The sequence below is a fragment of the Canis aureus genome, chromosome 30 (genome assembly GCF_053574225.1).
Source record: "Canis aureus isolate CA01 chromosome 30, VMU_Caureus_v.1.0, whole genome shotgun sequence".
Taxonomy (NCBI): domain Eukaryota; kingdom Metazoa; phylum Chordata; class Mammalia; order Carnivora; family Canidae; genus Canis; species Canis aureus.
In genome coordinates this window covers 21,122,140-21,139,320 of record NC_135640.1, presented here as the reverse complement: position 1 = coordinate 21,139,320, position 17,181 = coordinate 21,122,140, and the positions used below count along the sequence as shown (strand labels likewise).

Below are 17,181 nucleotides of genomic sequence, written 5' to 3'. Positions count from 1 at the left end.
TTTAACCAATAAAGATTATTTAACTGTGGAATTTCATAAATGACTTTATCAAAGTTCCTTATTATTCCTAAAATGTTCAGTGATTTTATTATGAAAATCATGGGATTTGTAAATTGATTTTTCTGATTCTATTGAGATTACTGTCCTTTATTCTATTAATATCATATATCACATCAATTGATTTTTAAATGTTAAACCAACCTTGTATTCCAAGGATAAATCTCATTTGTTCAAATTGTATAATCTTTTTTATATTTTTTTCTGGATTTAACTTATACTTTGTTGAGGATTTTTATCTCATAAGGAATATTGATCTTCTGATGTCCTTGTCAAGTATTGGTTTCAGGATAAGATTGGCCTCAAAAGAATATGTTAGGAAGTGTTTCACCTTATATTTTTGGCACATTTATGAAGGATTTGTATTAATTATTCTATAAATACTAGGTGGAAAATACTAGGGAAACCATCTGGATGCAAGCTTTTCTTTGTGAGAAATTTAAAAATTACTAATTCAATCATTTTATTTTTAGGTCTATTCATAATTTTTAGAATTCTTCTGGAATAAGTTTAATAGTTTGTGTTATTCTAGGACTTTGTTAATGTCGTCTAAGTTATCTCACTTCCTGCCATGTAGTTGCCCATAATATTCTTACAATCTTCCATTTCTATAAGGTCTATGGTTATATGCCACTTTCCATCACTGATTTAAGTAATTTGAGTCTTTTTCTTTCCTGGTCATCATATATAAAGTTTTATTGAATGTGCTGATCTTTTCCAAAAATGACTTTTGATTTCATTGAATTTCACTATTATTTTTCTCTTCTGTATTTGACTTATTTCCATGATGTTTATTATTCTCTTCTTGCTTGCTTTTAGTTTGGTCTCTTCTTCTGATTTCCTATTAAAGTGAAATATTTGCCTATTGATTTGACATCTATCTTCGTTTTTTAGGAAAGTGTTAGCAGCTGTAGGTTTCTCTCTTGACATTTTTCAGCTGAAACTCACAGATTTGGTATGTTGTGGGTTAGTTTTATTTATCTAAAATTGCAATTTTCCTTATAACATTATTCGAGTCATTGGTTATTGTGGAATGTGGTGTTTAACTTCCATTTTATATAATCATATGTATCTTAAAGAAGGAGAAGAAAAAAGAACACTATATATTTATAGCATTTATTATACTAGTATTTTTATTTACCTTTATTTTCCATTTCTTTGTATGCATTTGAGTTCTCACCTAATGTCATTCCTTTTCTATAAGAACTTGTCACTTGCCCTTTCTGTACTCTGTCAAATAAATTATGTTTTGAAATGTTATACAACAATATACAACAATACAATAATATACATTTTTAATGCAGTTGTTTTCTAAATATGTCAAGAAAAAAAGGAAAGTCTGCTAGAAACAGAGGCTTTAAGTTGTTATTTATATAGAAATATTTTTATTTCACCTTTTTGAAAGATAGTCTTGCTAGTTATTAAGATTTTTGGTATAGATGCTTTTTTATCTCTTCTTTAGCACTTTGAATGCCATTCCACTGCCTATGGAGTCACTCCTTCTTATCAATCAATCATTCCAGGGTTTCCTTGTGGTAAGTCATTTTCTCTTCTTGCTCTCAAGATTTTCTCTTTCATTTTCAATAATTCGACTATGATGTGTAGAACTCTTTGAATTAATCATACTTGAAGTACATTGAGATCTTTGGATTTGTAGATTGATATTTTTTCAGATTTCAGAAATTTTTCAGCCATCGTGTCTTTGAATATTTTTCATGACCTTTACTGTCCAAACCTGGTATTTTCATTCTTCATGTGTTGCTGTGCTTAATGGTGTTTCATATTTCTCTGAGGCTCTGTTCATTTTCATTCTTTGTTCTTCCTTGTCATATTATATAATCTTTATTAATGTATCTCAATGTTGGAAATTCTTTTTCCTGCCAGCTGAAATTTACTGTTGAGCCCGTCTAGCATGTTTTTATTCTAGTGTAATTTTCAACTCCAGATTTTAATTTGATTCTTATTTACAATACCACTTTCCTGGTATTCTTTCACGAAGTAATCTTTAGGTATATTTACCTTTAGTTCTGTGAACGCCTTTATAGTGGCTGCTTTGAATTCTTTGTCCAACTTGTCCAACACTGGGGCTTCTTCAAAAGCACTTTTTATGCCCAATATATTTTTCTTCTTTCTATTTATGAGTCATGCTTTTTTATTTCTTTGTCTCAGTTTTTTATTAAAAGCTGTCCACTTGTGGGGGATGATATTTGGTTGTTAGTGTTTCCTCGGTCATGTGTTTTTTTAGTAACTCGGCTGAACTCTGTCTGTGGAGTCTTTGCTCTTAGTGTGCAGCCTATAAAGGCTCTTGTTAATTTTTGTTCTTTATTTTATTTTTTGGTCTTTTGGTCTTTCCGTAACTAGTTGTTACCCCTAGGTCAGTTAAGCCACTTTTTTGATCAAAGATTGTGCTTAAATATCCTTAGTCAGTTAGACTTGTATCCTTTGCTGTTTTTACTGTAAGATATATGCCTGGCATAGAGGGTCCTATCACAGTTTAAGGAGTTTATGATTTTGTCCCATGCTCATCTAGCAACTAATAGTTTAGGTTTTTCCTCTCTGACTATTCCTAAGAGGGCACAGCTTAAGGCATGCAGAGAGTCTTAATTCTGGCAGTAATGTGTGTGATTTTATTTTTAAGCCTGTCTTCCCTAAGATGTGCCTCCGAGTCTGAGTAGCTTATCGTTCAGCCAATGTTTTGGCAGAATTATACTTAAGGTCTTTCTGCCAGTGAGGATTCTGACTTTTATTGATGAATTTTTCTGTGGTTTGGGAATGTTTTCAAACCAGTTCTGATTGTTCCAAGCGGGTGCCACCTAACATACACAATATTCCTGAACTCATGGTTGACTGTTACTACAAAGAGAGCTCTTCAAAGCTACCTTTTCTCCTGGTTCTCTATGTTAAATTTCTGGTTTCTCTGCCATGTCCCTCGATGCTACTAGTATCATGCTATCACTGTGTTCTTAATTGCTTCCCTTTAAGGTCCTCATGGTTTTTGGCAACAACGTTAGACGTGGAGTTCTTTGAGATCTCTTCCAATTAAAATCAGTCTCTTCAGGCAGAGCTGCAGAGCTCTAAGTCATTATGCCCTGCCTCTTCCCCTAATCAGAATCTTTGCAGGTCTGCACAGAAGCTGGGGGTAACCCAAAGGCCCGCTTCTCTTAGAATAACCTATGTGCTCTATAAGCTGGCACTGGAGGTACTTGGTAGTCCCTGGGCTTCTTGGCTTGCCCCTCCCTGCATGGAAACTCTGCCCTATAAGCAAACTGGAGATGAGGCAATTGTGCCCAATAGTTTTGGTCTATCGTATCTGGAGTGGAGTTTGCATGCTACAAATGGAACCTGAGTAGGGTTAACCAGCCTCAATCTTCTCAGCTATGTCTGTTTTGAATGGAGCTCTACATAATAGGACTAATAGATGATGAGAAATGCCAGCTACCTACCTCTCCTGAGGTGAACCCATAGCCCTCAAAAGGAGCTGGAGTGAAGAGTCCCGTCTTTATGGCTGTACCTTCTGCAGGTGGAGCACCAAGAGAAGTTTCTATACATTGGGCTGGAAGTAGGGAAACACAGTAAGTCTTGGCTCAAATGTCACAGCCTTCTGCTATTTTTTATTAAGATTTAATAGATTTTTTTCCCATTTGCTTTATGCCTTTCAGACAATTTCCAGAGACTTTAAATGATTGGTATTTTGCTGCTGTTACTGTTCTTTTATAATTTTCTCTAGTTAAAAGGTGATTTTATTGGGGGAAGGGTTCACTGCATTACTCACTCTGCCATTCCCAAAATGCCACTCCTTTACTCATAATTCATTGTATTGACTCTGTAGTGGCCAAGGACAGGACACTGGTCCCTGACATGGGTCAGTTTAGCATGAAGATTATTTTGAGTTAAAAACTAACCATAACTCAATAGATTCAGAGAAAGCTCTAGCTATTCACCTCCATCCTCAACTGCCTAAAAAGAATTTAGAGAACCTTCTCCGGGAGGAGAGCTATCACCAAAAATAACCAAATTATGATATGGACAGGTATGGTAGAAAGTCATTTACTCTTTCTCATCTTCCTGTGAATTACATTCCTTCCCTTTGAAGTCTTAGGTCCCTTACCTTCTTTCTCCATAGTTTAGAATGACATATATACCTCACTTTGTCTGTCTTTGGAATTTCCATGTCTGTTTGGATTCCCCATATGTATACAATTAAATGTGATTTTCTATTTCCCCTGTCATGTCAATTTGATTTTTAGTCAAGCTAGAGGGGCCTTTGAAGGGGATAGGAATTCTTACTCTTTGACAATTCCATATTACCCTTTTTAAAAACACATTGAAATTTATTTTTCATTTAACTTTTATGTTGAACTGATTTAAAAGAAATCTTAAACTATCTAAAAAAGTGATGGTGGGATATTATTAAATACATTTAAGAATTTGTCTACCAAAAACCAAGAATATGGAAAGCACCATTTATAAGTAAATCTTTAAATATGCATCTTACAGAACTTTATATTTTCATCAGGGCTCTTTTGAAACACTTAATGCATCATATCTTTTTTTTAATTTTTACTTTAGTGAAGTATATAATTTCCCAACTCTATTGAGAAAATAAGCTGAAATATTCTCTCCTGTAACCATTGTGAAAAGTAAAGAGTTTATAAAGTCACAATAGGTCACATTAAGAATTTTTAAAACAGATTTTAGGCCAGTAGTAATCATGGAATTGGGTGGGATTAAAATAAAGAAGACCAAGTGTGTAATGGTTAATCTTATGTGTTATATTATGCAACATATTCATAGAAAATTTCCTATGTTCATTAAGTATTTATACATTTATCTGGAGCCTAGACTTCTTGTGAGGAATTCTTGTTACTCTATCCTCATTCATCTACACTGTTTCCTAATTTCTCTATTAAACGACAGAGCTACAGAGATAAAAACAAAACGGTCATATCATCTAATCCAATTCTTCATTTTACAAAAGTGAAAAACTATATTCTAGAGAGGAAAAAGCAAGGTAATGTGCCTTTTAAAAGATCCCTGGGTGGCTCAGAGGATCCCTGGGTGGCTCAGCGGTTTAGCACCTGCCTTTGGCCCAGGGCGCGATCCTGGAGTCCCAGGATCGAGTCCCACGTTGGGCTCCCTGCATGGAGCCTGCTTCTCCCTCTGCCTGTGTCTCTGCCTCTCTCTCTCTCTCTCTCTCTCTCTCTCTCTCTCTTTGTCTATCATAAATAAGTAAATAAATAAATCTTTTAAAAAATAAATAAAAAATAAAAAAAGATTTTACTTATTTGGGAGAGAGAGAATGCATGTGTGTGCATGAGAGAGAGAAGAAGAGAGAGAGCATGAGCAGGAGAGAGAGGGAGAGGGAAAAGTAGACTTCCAAGGAAGCAGGAATCCTAACTTGGGGGGGTCCATCCCAGGACCCTGAGATAATGACCTGAGCTGAAAGCAGATATTTACCAAGCTGAGTCACCCAGCCACACAGCAATGTGGCTTTTAATGCATATCTAAAACCTGGATGTCTCAAACTCCTCCCCAATGAATGTTCTACTCTGCATGCAGTTATTCCCCCAAAATAACAGAAGGTATTGGGAACAGAACTTATGCTGCCATAATCAACACAGCATCTCCCTTACTACTTCCCTATCCTGCTGTGGTTCTACAGTAGTGGTCCAAAATGCAGGTAACATCTTAGAATGGGTTATTTCCTCATTTAACACTTTGTGTTCACATCTTCTGAAGACTCCATTTATTTCTGGAAGATTATTTTCCCCGCACTTTGTTGAAAGAGAGAGAGATTGATTTTCCTAGGACATTAGTGATTCTGATTAAGAATGGCAGGCAAAGGAAGAAGTATTTATGATTGAAGGGTATCTCCCAAGAGCCACATAGTTAAATTCTCAAGTCAAGGACAATATACTTAAAATTAGGGCATGCTGGAATTTTACCTTATGATAACAGTAAAAGTATATCTTTCTCACAAGTCAAAATTTGTTTCCACTATTAGGAAAAGAAAAAGCGCAAAACTTTCATACAGAGACACTTTTTATCGGTGTTGCTAGTTCATTTAGTGCAATTCAACTATCTGGAATAATATGCATGTTCTACATCATTTAAAAATATTTTGTCTACAAATACTTATAAACAAATTAGCTCTGACAATGCTCCATATCATCCCTTGAAAGCCTGATTTCTTTGGTATTTTTAAAGAAAAAGTATAAGCAAATAATCTTTAAACAATTTCCAAAGTGTGTTTGGGGCCTATCAGGGTAACATTGCGTGTTGCTTGTTTCCTTTCCTAAAATCTCAGTGGGAATCCTCAGTCAATTGTTGCAATGATTAGATCTTAGTTTTGCCGCATGTTGAAACACTTCAAATCAGGACAGAGGAGGAGAAGAAAGCTCTCTTAAACAGATAACTTGTGTACAGCAAGACATTCTTTTGTTTATGGACTTCAGAGAGAATTCTTTGTAAGTTATACAAGTCCACGTTGTGAAGAACAAAGATGGGATTTCAAAGGCTTGTTTCTTTTGTGATAGAAGAAAAAGCATTTTTCCTCTCCAGGTGAATATTTCTAAGAAAGATTAATAAGTAGAAAAGAGATATCATCTTCAGAAAAGATCAGAGCTTGAGATGTACTGTTTGGGCTCTGTGGTAATTTTATACATCCCCTCAGTAAGAGTGGGCTGCAGGTGGAAGAGGTTTTTGTTTTGTTTTGTTTCAAACTTTCTATTGCCTCAAATTAATTGACAAATGTAGCCACATCTGACAGAGGGAAATCTGCAGTTTAGTGGGCATATACATTGTATACATTCTACTTTGTACAGATATTCCCTATTTCATCTTGCTGTTGAGAACATATCTTCTACTATCATTCTCTTTGACTCTTCATGGTCGTTTTTATACCCCACATACACATTTTCAAGTGCTTCCCGAGGAAAGACTTTGTCTACAATATGTCCTTGTCTCAACAGGACTTCTTCCAGCCTCAACAATCGGACTCTGACTTTTCTTTGACCACCCACTTAGTTTCTTCTGCCTCTGAAGATTTTAAATGTTCTATCCTCAGTCATTTCATATTTCTATGTAATCTATTAAAAGTCAAGATTCTTCTGACAAATTTTTGTAACAATAATATTCTATTTCCTGCTCTTTTAAAATAATTATCAGCATGAATTATCTCTTGCCTGACACCTGTACCTGTATAATGTATGCCTGTCAGGATTGGTTTTTTAAATACATATTCTCTCTGTAGAGTTTAACCTACTGTGAAGTAGGTTGTTTAGCATTGTCATTGAATTTCATTTTATAAATAATAATCATAAATAATCATGAATAGTGCTTCTGTAGACCAAGGACAATTTACAAGGGTTTTGAAAGAACTTAGTTGAGTAAATAGTGCTGTGAATATATTATACAATCAGCTTACGCTTTTTTTATGTTTTTGGAAAATGGCATTCTAGGATTTCTAGGAAATTCTAGGGAATGTAACATATGGTCCTAAAAATCTTCCAATTAGAGAACTTAAAAATTTCCCAGATTCTTATTTGTGTAAAAATATTTAGAGTTAGAAATAATTTTAGGATGGAGGTATATAGCAGCCTCATTGCTAAAAGAAACTAGACCAAAAAAATTAATTTGATACACAAAAATAAATCACATATATAAAAGTGATATGGCTGGATTATATTAAGAGTAGAGTACAAGATCTTAAGAGAAAGGTGCTAAATACAGTAGCATGTACTATGCTACTTTATCTCTTCTTCCTTAAATGAACAAAATTATTTTCACAAGGGGCATGATTGTTTCCCATTTTTCTGGTGATAAGCAACTGTCTCCGCAGAAGACATTTTAACTCATCAAAATAAAATGTTTAAAAACAAATCAATATAGTAAGTAAAATACATAAAATGTTACCTTGAAGTTTCCAGGAAAAGAGTTGCAAAATAAGAAATAGAAGCAGAGAAGAAAAAAAAAAAACTAGTTTTCAAAAAGATTTATACATGTAGCCAGTTCACAAACTTACTCATAAACTCTGATATGCAGAAAATATGTATTTTACTTAATTCCCTAAAATGTCTCTTTTCTTTGCACTATTCTCAGAACAATCTTCTGGGTATAGAAAGAATAATGGGGAATACAAGTTTAGCAAAAATCAATTAAAAACTTAGTCTGATCCATTTAAACAGGATCTTGAGGTTACAGTCAGCATCTCCAAGATAATTCAGTTTTAAGGGTTCTCCATCTTCTGCTTGCTGCTCTCACAGTTGGCATGAGAGATATGAGGAAAAGGTTTATATGACTTTGAGGCTTTCGGGAGGCCTCTCACCTTATACCCTAGGCTATTCCTTGGGTGTATGCTGTCAAATAAAAACAAATCCAGAGTTCAGTGAGGATGAACTTATTAAAAAATATGTATATTGAAGTAAAGGGAGAAAGGTTATTGTGATGGGACAGGGAAACTCTTGTAATAGGGCTGGGGGATTATTGCCATATGGCAAATCTACCAGGAGATTTGCAAGTGTATCCAATGGCACCAGAAAAAGGCTTTTTTTTTTTTTTTTTTTTTTGCAGAAAGGAGTAAACAAAGCTAGGAATAACCAAGTGTGGGGAACAAGGATGGGTGGCAATGCGACAGGACAGTGCATGAGGAGGGACAGATGTTCCCCTGAGGTCAGGCAGTTAGTTCCCAGGAGAGGCTATAAAAGAGCTTTTGTTCATTAGCACAATGATCAGAGGAGGGTAAAGGCTCAGAGGCCTGGGGAAGGAAGGAGAAGCCTGAGCAACATTTGGTCAAGTTAGCAGGCATTTTGTCCAGATTGCTCAGTGGGTATGAACAGTTCACCTCAGCATGCAGGAGACAAATGAGAATTTGGAGACTTTTCTTCCAGCCTTGTCATAGGTAAAGCAGGGGTTTACCAGTGGGTCTTATCTAAGTCATAATGGGAAGAATGATTCTTTGCAGTTAGCCATTTCAAGAACACAGAAAGGTTGGGGAATTTCTTGACTGTTGCAGTTTTGGGGGACACAGGACTCTGATAAAGTTGAACAGTGTCAATGTGAGGATACGGAAACTCCCACAGACCTAAATCTCTAGTACTGGGTGTTCCACAATTCAACCTAATTCTGGCACTATGGATTTGGAAGAAGCATTAGATTCCACAGGTTAAGGGCTCAGTCCCACAGAACTGACACCCCCCATCCCCGCCACCCTCCCCTCCACACTTCAAATAACAATCCCAAGTCTGGGTTGTCACCTGTGCTTTTGACCAACTGGCTATAGACTGGAGGTTCCAAAGACTCCCTCCTTTGGTTCAATTAACTTGCTAGACCAGCTCACAGAACTCAGGGAAACATTTTACTTACTAGATCACCAATTTAGTATAAAAGAATATAATTCAGGTACACTCAGATGAGAGAGATACGTGGGGCAAGGTATAGGGAAGAGGCACAGAGCTTCCATGTCCTCTGTCTTCTCCAAGTGCAACATTTTCCCCAAATTTCTACCCATTTACCAACCTGAAAGCTCTCTGAACCTAGTCATTTTGGGTTTTTATGACGGTTGCAAGTAGAGAGGCATGATTGATCAAATCACTGGCCATTGCAATTGACTTAACCTCCAGCGTGAGGGGGTAAGCCTAAAACCTTCAACCCTTTAATCATAAGGCTGGCTCCACTGGCAACCAGTGTCCATCCTTAGGTTACCTAGGTGCTTTCTAAAACTCACCTCCTTAACATAATAAAAGACACCTTTATTGTTCTTATCATTTAGGAAATGCCAAGGGTTTGGGAGCTTTATGTCAGAAATTGGGACAAAGAAGAAATTTCTATACTTATTATAAATCATGTTATCTCAATGCCATATTCTCACTCTGGCTCTGGATGGTCCTCTCCCCAACAACAATGCCTTAGTCACAGAGACATACAAGTGTCCATCAATTCTCAACTGAACACACACATCAGGAAGGACCTGAAAGAGTATAAACCAGAGGAGCTGGCTGCCTGGCCATGCTTATTTATGCTCTTGATTCATCACAAACAAAAAGTGTTGGTCCTGGATCACTCTGAACAGTGACCTTTTCCAAAGTGTGAAATTTGAAGTGGTAAACAGCATCCTTGCTCACAACAGAGCCTTTCTGGCATAAAATGTACTTCCAATGCAATATTTATCTCTGGCTAGCCAGAGAGACAATAAATATGTGATTATATAGGGGAGGTAGGGAAGGCAGGAAAAGCGCAGAACATTTTTCTTTCAAAAATATTACCTACTTACTCTTAGAAAGTATATATTCAAAAACACATAAACTAAAGCCTGGTTTGCTATATATCAGCCTTCAGGTAAAAAAAAAAATTAAAAAGCATATAAATAATTAGACATCAATTGACAATACTGATCAGATTAAAGGAAACTATTAATTATTTATTATATAGCAAGAGTTAAAGGAAGTAATCGGACACTCATCTAGGAACAGCTTTTTGGTAGTCAAGGTACAGAACATGGTGGTGACAAGGGAATTGAACCAACTCGACAACTGCTAATTAGGAAAGATTCTCTGTTGTAAAAAGCACAGGAATTGACATGGGTGGCTGAGCTTCTTTATTTGATTCTTGTGCACCCAGGAGAACCGCATGATGTAATCGGTACAAAACTTACCAGGAACTAATAGAGCTGAAAATTCAAAAGCAGAATGGGGGTGGGGGTTAGGCAATACTACAGCTCTGCTTCCAGAAAGTGGATTTAAACAGGCTTAAAGAACAGGATTTTTTTATAGGTCTCATAAGATGAAGAAATTCAAGGGGTACTGAAGGTTAAGGTACATGCTTTTAGAAAAGAAAGAAAGATTTTTTAAATTATTATTGGTGAAATAAGTGAAAAGAGGGGGAAAACTTAATTATCTGACAATTGTCTAAAGGAGTTGAAAAATAAGCAAGGATAATTCAAAAAGGACAGATCATCAGACATGGATGACTACCCAACGAAAATATGCCAAAGAAGCAAGGAAACCTACAGTGGAATATCTTTACAAACACTTACTGGTTACTTGTGTGCTAGCCACTGGTATTATTGCATTTTTCCTTCACATGGAAGGGAAATGAGGAAGAATAGCATTCTGGACAAGATGATTTTACCTTGTATGCTTATTCCCTTGAATGCGTTTTATTGGGTATCCACTGTGTTTCTCAGACACAGTCCCTTTGGACCTCTAATGCATAGCCCATTTCTCCTAAACTGATCCTCTTTCTAAAGTGAATATGGTCTCCACTAAAATCTTTACATTTTGTCCATAATATTTGGACTCAAGTTTGGGCTCCTTGCTCTGGAATTCCAGATGATTCGCAAATTATTCCTCCCTAGTCTCTTCATCATCGCATGTTGATACTCACTGTGCTTCATCATCTCTCTCAACCATGCCAATCTCATTTAATTTCTTTATGCAAAATGTGTGCTCTGGTGGCCAGTCCCTTTGTATACTTTGTTCCCTCTGGTTGTAATGCCCTTCCTTCCATCTTTCATCTAGTAATTCTCAGCTCATTTACCAAAACCCATCTCACGCAGCTTTCTTTGTTCTAACTCAGCCAATATCAATGATTTGATTTCTATACTCTTATTGGAGAATTTCATCTAATGCTCTTTGATCAAAGGATACATATCATACATGATAGTAAAAGTTACCTTTTTAGTTTAGTTTCCCAGTAGCATATGTGCTCTGTTAAATTGGGGCCTTAATCCTGTATCTTTCTCTCTATCCCTAGTATTTGTCCCACTGCCTGGTATAAAGTTAACCTTTAATTTCAATTTTTTAAACAAATGCTGAATGGAATGATGGATACTGACTGACACTGTACCCTGTAACACTGACTCCAGGTGTGTGAACTCACTCCATTCTTTTAAAACCAATCTGGGGAAAGAAGTTGGTTTATCCACTGTCCTTGAATTGTCCACTTTGAAGCTGCCTCAGCCTCAAGGGTTCCTCTTATTCCCATGCAGGCTCCTCACCACCTTCACAGCTCCTCTTTAACTTCTGGATACACTACATAATAAGATACTGCTCTTTCCCCAAGGGTGGTCAATGAACAGAAAGAACTTTTATTTTTTTAAATGTTAAAATATTGTGCTGACCAATTTGATACTTCATTCCATTTTTACAGTAAGCCCATATGGTAGGCTGTTTTCCTATTTCCATTTTATGGTTGATAAACAGAGGATCAGGGAGGTTAAAGAATCATTAGAGGAAGAAAAACAATGTGCTACACCTGAAACAGAAGCATTAACCTAAGGGTAAGATTATTATGTTTAATATAGTTTTTTTTTCTTTGTTTCTTGATTCCTAGTTGTGTCTACATCTCCCTATCTGAAAATGGGGATAATTCAGTACTTACCTTTTTATCCTGCCATGACAACTAAAACATTTAATATAAATAAAGGGAATGTAGTAAGCTACAATATTTTAGCTATTACTGTTTTTATTATAATTATTACTTATATCTTCAGAACTGATTTTGTCAGAGCATACAATCCTCTTTATTTTTTTAAGAGAATATTAAATCGTTTATTGATTACACATGATAATGGACAATACACAAGCTTTAATCCCATCTATAATCTTATCTGATACCATAATTCAATTCATATATATTGCATAGGATGTACCAACAATCATAATAACCAAATAAACTCCAGGAGTTTGCTTGGGTGACCCTTTTAACGGTGAACTCCAGATCACAACACATTAACTGTCAGTTCAACCACACCAAGGTTTGTGGAGACATGGCTTCTGTGCCCACGCCGGTTGCAAATAAATTTCGAATGAAACCTGGCATCACCCTGAAGGAATTCTAACTTCACACTTTTGGGGTAGTTTACCAAGATGGCTTCAGAGTAGACTAACTTTACACAGCACATCTTTAAAAAGACACATTTATTCAGTGTCATGATGACTATTACATTTAACAATCAACAGCATGGGTGCAAAAAAAAAAAAAAAAAACTACATTAAAACCCTTTGTTGGAATGCTTTACACTTTCCGCAAAACAGGAACTAAAATAACCTGTTAAACAATTAGTCACAAATACAGTCCTCGAGTTTTTTGCCCATACACATGAGTATTGTCTAAAACATGTCTTCTTTGTAGCAGCTAGGCCCTGCCACCACTGTGCTTGGCTGAGTTCACAAATCTGTTGTAACCTGTAGCTTCCTGTCACTTCTCTGGCTCTCCTCTCCTGCTAAGCTTTGTTTCCTGGCAGTAATTAAAACCTTCTGCCACTGCATAGCTGCTGCTGCTGGAACCACCGTTGCCACCTTGGTTTCGTGGTTTGGCAAAGTATTGGCCTCCACCACCATAGGGGCCAGAGCTTCTGCCTCCAAAATTTCCTCCGTTCATGGGTCCAAAATTTGAAGATTGATTGTTATAATTGCCAAAATCATTATAGTTACCACCACCTCCAAAGTTGCTTCCATAATTACCAAATCCGTTATAGCCATCGCCACTGCCACTGTATCCACCACCACCTCGATTGCCACCAAAGCCACCTCAACCACTGGAGTTCCCTCCATGACCAAAGTTGTCATTCCCACCAAAACCACCTCCATGACCACCACCAAAGTTTCCAGAACCACTTCGGCCTCTTTGGCTGGACAAGCACTAGCAGCCGTCTCTTGCTTCGATAGGGCTTTCCTTACTTCACAGTTGTGGCCATTCACAGTATGGGATTTTTGAATGACAATCTTGTCTACAGAGTCATGGTCGTCAAAGGTCACAAAAGCAAAACCTCTCTTTTTGCCACTGCCTCGGTCAGTCATGATCTCCATCGCTTCAATTTTCCCATACTGTTCAAAATAATCTCTTAGATGTTGTTCTTCAGTGTCTTCTTTAATGCCACCAACAAAAATCCTTTTCACAGTTAAGTGAGCACCAGGTCTTTGAGAATCTTCTCGGGAGACAGCCCTCTTTGGTTCCACCACTCTTCCATCCACCTTGTGTGGCCTTGAGTTCATGGCTGCGTCCACCTCCTCCACGGTGGCACCTGAGGAACCCAAAGCCTCTGGAGTGCTTGGTGTTGGGGTCTCTCATTACTACACAGTCCGTAAGCATCCCCCAGTGCTCAAAAATGGCTCCTCAGACTCTCATCGGTTGTTTCAAAGCTCAAACCTTTGTTGAGCTCAGGCTCTTTGGAAGACTCTGACTTAGACCTGACGGCGGTGGGAGGGGAGACCTTAATGATGCTTACTCGGCAGCGTCCAGGGGCAGAAAGACAATGCTCTTCTTTAATGGTATTCCAAAAAGTATTTCAAAACTTTAGCAGAGGAAATTTTTGTAAAATTATTATTTATAAATTTATGTAAATAAGGTTTTTTAACCTAACATATAGATCAAATCTATTTTCATTCTTGTATCCTCAATTACACATGTGTTCATTTCATTATATGTTACACAGAGATAAGAATCCAGTATTAAAGATATTTCAGAAAGATAAAATTGAAATTTTTAATGAAAGTATTGATACTTTGAGCATAATAGTCACAAATACTTTAGATAAGTTTGTTTTCCTTTCACTGTTGTGACAAGGAAAACATGTCATTGAAAGGACATGAGCCAATAATTGCAACAGGACATTTTCAATAAGACAAAAATGTTAGAAAAATTTCCTATCTTCTTAGGTGTGAGTTTTTCTCAGAAATATTCTAGCTGGTTCTTTTTTTAAATTTTATTTTATTTATGATAGTCACACAGAGAGAGAGGCAGAGACACAGGCTCCATGCACCGGGAGCCCGACGTGGGATTCGATCCCGGGTCTCCAGGATCGCACCCTGGGCCAAAGGCAGGCGCTAAACCACTGCGCCACCCAGGGATCCCCTAGCTGGTTCTTACATGGCTCTGGTATTAGTCCTTTCCAGCATTCTCATCTCTCCTTTTTTAAAATGCATCTTTTATCAATATATTTTGCAAAAAGCCACGTTTTTGAACCTAAAAGTGTATTCCTAAAGTTCATGAACTATTTGTAAGCACAGCAGTTCATAAAATTAATGATTTTTTTTGAAATGATTCCTGATTTCATCTCAGTGTTTATGAACCAAGACAATCTGTAAATTGAATAGCTTGCATTTTTAATACAGTTGGTAAATTGAAGCTTTATGTGTGTGCATGTGTGTGTGTTTACTTTCATAATCATCCTCCAAATCTTTGCACTCAGCATTAAGGATATATTAGGTTAAACTTGTTAACCACTGGAAAAGTTAATAACAACTCCCCAGTGTCAGTTAAAGTAAAATCTGACATATTTCACAATTGTGAGCAGTTATGGCCACACAAAAAAATGTATCTTAAATAGAAATGTTCAAAAATATATGTGTGTTAAAAAAAAAGAAGTCCCAGGAAATTATTTTGGCAAAGGATATTAAGAAAACTTTTATTGTTTTATAAGATTTTTCAAGTCTCGTTTTTTTAAATCTAAAGCAATCAGTAATATCAGTAGCAACACTAAAACTCACCAACAGTTCCAATATAAAATAATCCCTGTGCCCATTTCCTTGTCTCTTTATAAAAGGAAGGATTATTTAAATACATATTTCAAAAAGATATGGTACGGCTTTTGTGAACTTTTCTTGAGGACCTAAGAAATGGAGTTGTTTTCTGTTCAAGGGTAGCTGATTTGCAACAGTACATATTTGTTGTTCAAAAATTTTAGTCAGCTTTTTAGACTTCTTTTTTTGAAAGACATTGTGGATATATGAGAAGCAAAATGTGGGAAAAGGAAGAAGTGAAAAGTATTGAGAAAGAAAATAAATTTTGATTAATTTCTATGGTACTTAAAATGCTGTACTAAATATTAATAATGTACTAACCTCCCCCCTTACATTGCTCAAAACATATATTAAACATTTGCTTGCTTTTCATTGTTTTGGTGTTTGAATTGGTGTTCATTCTAAGGAGATACCACTTTGAAACCAGAATATAATTGGGACTAATTAGATTTAGGTTTATTGTGTTCGTTCAAGATATATTTCTTTGTGACTATCACTCTTGGTATTATCATTCTTAGTATTTTGGGTTTTGCAAATCCCAGTGACGTAAAGCAATAACCCTTTATAAACTGTGATAAGCCTAGTGTAGACTGGAAATCGTGCTGATCAGTGAATAAGACTGATTTTGACTGGATTTATGAGGGTCAGTGGTCAGTTGTCAATCAACTGGGAGTTGACTGTCTCAGAATGCTATAGCTGGGAAGACTCAGTCTATTCCACATGGTCACTTAACCTGAAGCAGGCTAGCCCAGCTTGTTAACTGCCTGGTTTCAGGGTTCTGGTAGCATGGAACATGTATGGTCTCAGCTGCCAGAGCTTACAACTAGCATCCTATTCCTTCCTTGTCCGTCTGTTGGCCAGAGGAAAACCCAATGCAAGTCTGTAGTCAAAGGATGAGGAAACAGACTTCTTTCTAAAAAAACAATTTTTAAGAATTTTATTTATTTGGGAGAGAGAGAAAGAATGGAAGGAGGGAGAGAGAAGCAGACTCCCTGCTGAGCAGGGAGCCAGATGCTTAATCCCAGGTCCCTGGGATCATGACCTGAGCAGAAGGCAGATGCTTAACCAAATGAGTCACCCAGGTGATCCCAGACTTCAATTTTTGATGAGAGGATTTAAAAAGTGACCTTTCAAAGGACATTGTTACACATGGGTGAAAAATAGTACTTTTTGTAGTATCGCTTAATAAAATGAGATCTACGTATTAAGTCAACTTGTCCTTTGTTAACTTTCCCTTTAACAAGATAACTCTGATATTTTTTTGGAGACATAATGTTTCTTGTGGACTATTTAATAGTGATTTTATAAAAAGAAGGCCTTGATTCACTCACTCATAGTTAAAAAACAATTCTAAGTGCCTTGTTTATGTCAAGAGGTAGCTCCAGAATAGGAAGAGAATGAGATCTAGAACAAAACCATTCATATGGCTCTCATGAAGTCTAGAATTCCCTTTCTCTGTTATACTCAAATAATGAATATGTAACAAAGGGATGTTCAGACAGAAAAACATTTTCTCCTTAATAAAGACCTATGTAATATAAGAGTTATTTATGTCCGTGATATACTTCTCTGTAGTAGGAAAACAAACAGAAAAGAGTAACAT

General features: G+C 36.4%; 1 long non-coding RNA gene across 16 annotated transcripts in view; it reads right to left on the bottom strand.

The window, feature by feature from the left end:
* The window catches only part of LOC144301774 (uncharacterized), a 268,953-nt gene that overhangs the window by 107,872 nt on the left and 143,900 nt on the right, over positions 1-17,181 (bottom strand). For 14 of the 16 annotated variants that reach the window (XR_013368621.1, XR_013368611.1, XR_013368615.1 and 11 more), the window contains 2 exons: positions 3,501-3,610; positions 1,199-1,287 (listed from right to left, as the gene is read on the bottom strand). The exons of 1 other annotated variant lie outside the window; for it this stretch is intronic. This is a non-coding gene — a long non-coding RNA (uncharacterized LOC144301774). The remainder of the gene's footprint in view (positions 1-1,198; positions 1,288-3,500; positions 3,611-17,181) is intronic. One more of the 16 variants, XR_013368614.1, reaches the window with a different exon arrangement.